We start from the raw sequence: 7,420 nt of genomic DNA, 5'->3' as shown, positions 1-7,420 counted from the left end.
ATTAAATATTAAATATTAAATATTAAATATTAAATATTAAATATTAAATATTAAATATTAAATATTAAATATTAAATATTAAATATTAAATATTAAATATTAAATAAATATTAAATATTAAATATTAAATATTAAATATTAAATATTAAATATTAAATATTAAATATTAAATATTAAATATTAAATATTAAATATTAAATATTAAATATTAAATATTAAATATTAAATATTAAATATTAAATATTAACTATTAAATATTAAATATTAAATATTAAATATTAAATATTAAATATTAAATATTAAATATTAAATATTAAATATTAAATATTAAATATTAAATATTAAATATTAAATATTAAATATTAAATATTAAATATTAAATATTAAATATTAAATATTAAATATTAAATATTAAGTATTAAATATTAAATATTAAATATTAAATATTAAATAGGGAAAGTGTTCCGATCTCCATCTCACTGTACATATATCCATCTCATCGCTAAACAAAGAAATACGGCACCAAATTCGTCGCTTCTTTTTGTCAACATGCGTGCTCACTGCTGAAAAAAATCACAAAAATAATAAACAAACCGAATTCCTTACCATTGCTTTGTTTTTGATGGGATGGAAATAGGAGCTATGAGATGAAGTGGCGAAACGTTCCCCTATTAAATAGTAAATTATAAATATTTAATATTAAATATTAACAATTAAATATTAAATATTAAAAATTAAATATTAAATAATAAATGTTAGATATTAAATATTAAATATCGATTATATTACCAAGTAGCTGCTGACTTGCATTTTGAGATCCTAATTATGTGAAGGAGAAACGATATAGAAATTGCCTGCAGAATGCACACGATAAGTCGTAATCGGTACTGGATTCCGCTGATCTAACTTTGGATTTCTCCCGATATTCAGAACGTCAGAAGATCGTGTGCATCGAAGAGTTGTAGAAGTACTCCGGTGTTCGGGTGAACGACCCACATCGCGAAAGAATTGATCATATCGAAATTCCGGCCATACTTGAAAACCCGCCATTGTAACGTATTCCACAAGTGTTCGACTTCTCATAACTCATAATAAAAGTTAAATGGAATTAAATTGGGATTGTAACAAGTAACAAAGTTTGTTGAATGAAAGTGAAAAAAAAACATATAGGTTGTTTATGTTTAGTTAAGTTGGAAGTGAGTTTTCAATAACATTCACTCAAAATAATATGATCTGTAAATTCAATACAACAAAAGCTGTTAATAAATGTTTCATTTCAAAAAAAATATTTGCAGGATTGGATGAAAAAAATCCATGCATACATATTTTAGAATTCCATTTTGATAAAATAAATTAAAATACACATACATGGTATTTGAAATTCATGTCGATCATAACTGCATATCTTCTAACTAAACAAATGTCAAAAAATGAACATGTTTATTGAAAGTTCGAGAAATCATCCTGGCGACATGTTCTATATCTAGAGAGTGTAAAACAAACATCTTGAAAACCAAACAAATATCAAAAAATTACATGTTATCAGAAAGTCGTAATGTAATACAAAACATCTTCTATCAATCAATAAGCTGTATGTTTAACAGACACCTTTTCACAACTTACTTCGAACACGTTATGTTTTGTATTTCATCTTTCTAACCATTATACAACAAATTCTTAAATTCGGTATTACTTGGGAAACTTTCATAAATAATTTTTAAGTTCATAAAAATAAAGCTAGATTAAAACTGAATTGAACCCATAGTTAATAAAAACAAAAATAGATTTTCAGATTACTTATATTTTATTTAAACCGTCTAATTCAGTGGTGCTCATCTAGCGGCCCGCGGGCCGCATATGGCCCGCTGGGGTGGCAAATGCGGCCCGCGGTAACATTTTATTTTAATAATAAAATAATCATTATTCATATGAAAACATGAAGGTGCCATTGCCCATCTTCGGAAATTACCAGAAGTGTCGGAGCGATTCTCCCAGTACCATTATTACATCGTGCACCAGGAGAACCTCTGCGCCAAAAACGTGGGATTCAAAGATGTCATCAAAATAGTTAATTTCATCCGATCACACGCATTGAACCATCGAGAATTTCAGATACTTATAGTAGACACGGATGCAGAATATGGTGACGTACAATATTATACTTCGGTACATTGGCTGAGCAGTGGAAAGGTGTTACGACGCGTATTTGATCTTCGGAAAGAAATCTTCGAATTTATGGAGAGAAAAGGTAAACCAGCGAAGTGTTTCGATAATGCGGATTGGATGGCAGATCTGGCTTTCTTGACTGACATAACAACGCACCTGAACGATTTGAATTCAAATCTCCAGGGTAAAGGTAAATTGGTGCACAGCATGCTTAATCAAATCAGCACGTTTGAAAACAAGCTCTTGTTGTGGGAAAAACAGATGGAAATTCGGAATTTTGGCCATTTCCCTACCCTCGGAAATTGCAACGTGTCGTCGGCAAAAAAATACGTTGACGCACTCCAAACGATGAAAAATGATTTTGCTCGAAGATTTGGAGATTTCAAAGTGCATGACAAAATTCTAAAACTTTTCTCTGCCCCATTCAGTGTTGATTCGAGCAAGCCCCAGATAATATCCAAATGGAACTCATTGGCTTACAGTGCGATACGGAACTGCGAGAAAAATTTGTTCGCCATGATCTTCTGGAATTCTGTGCCAAATTTATTCCGGAAGAGCACTTCCAAGAGCTGCAAAAACATGTTCTCAAAATAAGCTGTAATATAAATTTAAAAACTCCATTGCGGCCCGTGGCATTGGCGCAAAATTTTATTTTGGCCCGCAGCAAGCGTATACCTGAGCTTCACTGGCCTAATTCATATTAATTTGAATATATTTAGCCCTTAAGCTAACTGCCTTTAACTGAATGCGTAGGACTGCGAATCAAGAGTTAACAAGTTCGATTTTCGGTTCAGTCTAGTATGTTTTCAGGTGGGAAACAATCTCGATTGCTTGGGCATAATGTATCCATTGTACTTGCCAAATAGGAGACACACTTACGCAATGGCGGGCATAGAAAAGCTTTCAAATTATAACTGAGAAAATGGTGAAGGATACCAAGTTGAAAAGCGGGCCAGGTTCCACTTGGAATGTAGACCCATAGAAGAAGAAGAAGAAGTAAATGCGTTTGAATATCTTTATTTCGGTCGAATCATTCTACTCTAGTATCTATTATAGTTAGTAGTACTCCACGATCCCTTCCTAGCGAAACGTAGTTCCGTCCCTGGCCTCGTTCACCTAAGTTGAGATATAAATGGAATGTGATGAATGGTTTTTGATGATTTCGGCAACTAATACCACCTCCTCTGATGATGATTACGTGCGATATCATCCTGCGTTGTTCAATTGTTATTTTATTATAAAAATTGGAAGTTACTTCGTACATCCTCTTGTGGGTGAAACGACGGTGGGTTTCTTGCTCTTAAAACCAATTATAATACTATCACTACCGGCAACTTGTGGTCTTCCGATGACCTTTTGAGCAAAACTGGATCTACAAAATAGGTGCAGAATAATCAACCAACACTGACGACACTTCCCATTGGGTCCAAGGACTAGACGCATCTAAATACATAAAATTATTACCGTCAGCAACATTATTTCGAAAATTTAAAAAATATATTGCATAATAAACTGTTTCGGGCTTACTGCAATAAAAAGCCGTAGGTCGCTCCAAACGATAGTACTGAATATTTTTGGAATTTTCACCGTTGTTCGCGAGTTAGCTCGGGTTCCAGGAATCCTGTTTTCTCGCGCTGCGGTTGCTCCGTGAATTCCATTGTCACACTGTTTTGGTAATACAATTTTGTTTAACTTGAATTCACGTTGGCTCGTCTTGCAGCTGCTAAACATTATTTCTGAACAATCTTGACCTCCCAGGCTCCATTGATGCTTTCTGCCTGTGTAATATTTATGGAATTCTCGACTTCACATCCCGTTCACCGATGACGAAACCTAAGACTAACAATACACACCATTTTATATAGAAAGCAACATCAGTAAACAAGCTAATGAAATTACCTACTTGTAACCAAAAGTTCCTAGCCAATTTCCGATGGAAAAATGAGCAAAATAAAATTCAAACGAAGCACACAAATACTTCTGGCTTTTTATCGCACACTAATCATTATCAGTTTCATCCCATACTGAACTCAAGCCTTCTATGTTTGGTCCCCTTCTTGCAATTAGGTACGAAAAAAAAGCAAATCTATAATAAATCTCATCACGGTTATTTTATTGCAAACAGAATAATTGTTTAATAATAATTGAATTCTAATTTGAAGAATCTCGCTGCATATTTGTAAACAAACAACAAACTGCTCGAAAAAATTTGGCGCTTGACACATGCTGTCAGCTGTCAAATAGTATTACCTAAAATGCTAGTGCGAACGGTTTTGTTATTCAGAAGTAACACCTTCGAATAACATGTTATTCAGCTGTAATCTGAACAAGGCATTAGCCTTAATGACACGCCTCTTCTTTCCTTCCAAAGTATGAAACAAAATGGCAGCAAACGTAACGAGCGCACGAGAAAGCATGTACGTAGGTATGCGATTTTTATTTCCAACGACGAAACTTTTACAGCTGTGTTGAGGCGGATGAAGTCATCGGCTTCGGGTCTCTAGCGCGTGTGTGTTCGTCCATTAGTTTTCGTGTTCCACATTTGAAGCTTTGGAAAACTTTGCTTGAGAGGTTAGCATCATCAATTCGCGAAGTCGAAGCAAATTCTGCTCTTCCCTCCTATGGGAAATCCCATTGCTATCTGTCAGAGTTTGAGTGAAACATGGCCGCTATCTCCTCCTCTCTTTTGCTCTACTGTAAAAACCCATAAAGAACTGTCATTGTTTGTGTGAAGAATTTTGCTTCGACTTCGCGAATAAAGCACGAAAGAAGCAACACAAACATTCATGCTGTCAGTTATATACACGGTGCGAAATTTATTCACCGCATGCAGAAATGCTACACCCTTAATTTGTTTTACTCAATATAGAGCTTGCTTACGTTAATCATCTTTCTCTTGCACGCGCACGAAGGGGATAGGATTTGTTTTCATCGGGAAACGCTTCCGAAGCGTTTCCCGATGAAAACAAATCCTATCCATTCTGTGCGCGTACAAGAGAAAGATGATCAAACGTCAGCAAGCTCTATTGTGTGGCAATGAAAATAAATACTAAGGTATGGAAATCCATATACTGTGTGCGTGCCTTTCGTGTATGGCGAAAAACCTTTCACTACTACATTTGAACGAGCTCCCATAAGAAGCCGTGCAAATATGTACGTCACCATTTGCTGTTTACATTTTCCATCATCCTCTAATACACTTGCATTTGGTCTTCTTCCTCACCTTCTATCTATTCTCATTGATTGTGTGGTTACTTGCTAAGTTTTTTTTAAACTTTATTAAGTGTTATTTTAATCTCCAGATTATGTTCAACACCGTACTTGCTAAATGGACACGGTCGGTTAAAGTAGCTGTTCCTTAAATAGTTCGTTAAAGTAGTCGCTAGATTATTCGCTGTTGGTTTGAGCGAGACAGAGTATATGTAAAAAAAAATTAACCAGCAATCTGCGGTGTATTGTTCGAAATGAACGTTTATCAGCAATGGACTTTCTGCTGTACTATAGATCTCGCATAATTTATCAAAAGGACCTAAGTAACATTTTTTTCATGAATTAATTTGAGTACTGCAATCAACAGAACAACATGAAAGCTATTGCGATTCTTTTCTAAAATTAGCATACTGGCTCACCAGTTACGCGCCGGGTCCCATGCGCCGAGTTGTGCGCCATGCAAAAAGTAAATAAACCAATGTCAAATAGATATGAGCTTTCGGTAAGCTTTTCCACATTCGCTTGTAAGGTATGTAGCATATTGTCGTCCCTTTACGAAAAGATATTTTTAAGTGAAATTGTTCGAGGTTTAGTAGTTTTTTGCTTTTCTTTCGCCTGTGTTGCGTTCGGGATATTGTTTAAGTGGATATTAGTAGTGCAATTATGTTTAATTTGTGATGTAATATTCTACACTTAAATTGAGTAAAGTACCATAATATGACACAATACCTTAGCGGCGCACAACTAAGCGAGGCAGAGGTGAATGAGCAAAATGCTATAATATCTCGAGAATCACAATATTGATTGCAGTATTCAAATTAATTCATGAATAAAAATGTTACTTACGCCCTTTTGAAAAGTTAAGCGAGAATTCATGAAAAAATTTTACTTAGGTCCTTTTGAAAAGTTATGCGGGAAATGTAATAAAATGCGTAAAGCCAAAATAGAACTTTTTGGGAACTTGCAAGTGTTCTGATTGTTTAAGTTGACTTTTTGTAAATTTATTGGTCAATATTTTAGAAGTGCAGTTAAAAGAAAAGTGCATACTTAGTGTATTCAAATTTGATTCAGACTATCTTTTGAAAAGGGTCAAACTTGTTTTTACTGATTTTTTCAAATGGATATAATCGAAAAACGACCCTTCCTACAAAAAAGTGTTGTATGGGTGACTATCGCAAAATCAGTCAAACTTTCTAATAAAACTTTTTGAAAACTCAAAATTGAACCCTACACTAAAAAATCGATTTAAAAATTAAAAGTCGATTTGCAAAAACGCCCTTTTCGATTTGGACGAAATTTTGTCTCAAGATAGGTGATTATGTTCCTACCAACCGTCCATACATCGCAAGCTGGGCACTTTGAAGGAAAAAATTTTCTAACAAAAACTTTTCTTGACGGAATTGATTTTTCAGTGTCTTTAAGGGGTGGATTTAACATATGTATACATAATATACTCATATTAAGTATTCCTGTACAGTCAGGCAGAGTACAATGTTTTGGTCGTAACTGGTCGCAACTAAAGAAGCTAATAATGGAATATAATATTTTTTTGAAGATATTAACCCCTTCTTAATATTACTCTTAATTCAAAAACAAACTATATTTAGTGGCTAAATTAGACAATGTATCATAAAAATAGATTTGCTTGGGGTTCTATAATGATGGCTTTCATTGGTTTAATTTCAGATGAAAATACACTGAAAATAATTCCGACAAGAAAAAGTTTTTGTTAGAAAAACTTTTTTTCCTTAAGAGTGCCCAGCTTGCGATGTATGGACGGTTGGTAGGGAACATAATCACCTATCTTGAGACAAAATTTCATTTAAATAAAAAAGGGTGTTTTTTCGCAAATCGACTTTAAAATTTTTAAACTGATTTTTTTCAGTGTAGGGCTCAATTTGGATTGTTTCCGATATTTTCACTAGAAAGTTTGACTGATTTTGCGATGGTCACCCTTACAACACTTTTTTGTAGGATGCGTCGTTTTTCTATTATATCCATTTGAAAATATTAGCAAAAAAATTTCAGCTCTTTTCAAAGGATA

At 33.7% G+C, this 7,420-nt stretch overlaps 1 long non-coding RNA gene across 3 annotated transcripts; it reads right to left on the bottom strand.

The window, feature by feature from the left end:
* Positions 1–2,907: 2,907 nt before the first annotated feature.
* On the bottom strand, positions 2,908–4,208 carry LOC134208197 (uncharacterized). 3 transcript variants are annotated; one of them, XR_009978542.1, is made up of 3 exons: positions 4,070–4,208; positions 3,346–4,005; positions 2,908–3,282 (listed from the first exon to the last, which is right to left on the bottom strand). It is a non-coding gene; the product is annotated as an uncharacterized LOC134208197 (long non-coding RNA). The 3 variants fall into 3 exon arrangements; XR_009978541.1 differs by lacking the exon at positions 2,908–3,282 and having other exon boundaries at positions 3,379–3,609; positions 3,694–4,005; XR_009978543.1 differs by lacking the exon at positions 2,908–3,282 and having other exon boundaries at positions 3,379–4,005; positions 4,066–4,208.
* Positions 4,209–7,420: the final 3,212 nt, after the last annotated feature.

This window comes from Armigeres subalbatus, chromosome 1 (assembly GCF_024139115.2).
Source record: "Armigeres subalbatus isolate Guangzhou_Male chromosome 1, GZ_Asu_2, whole genome shotgun sequence".
In the NCBI taxonomy this organism is placed as follows: Eukaryota; Metazoa; Arthropoda; class Insecta; order Diptera; family Culicidae; genus Armigeres; species Armigeres subalbatus.
This window is presented reverse-complemented; position numbering and strand designations above follow the sequence as displayed.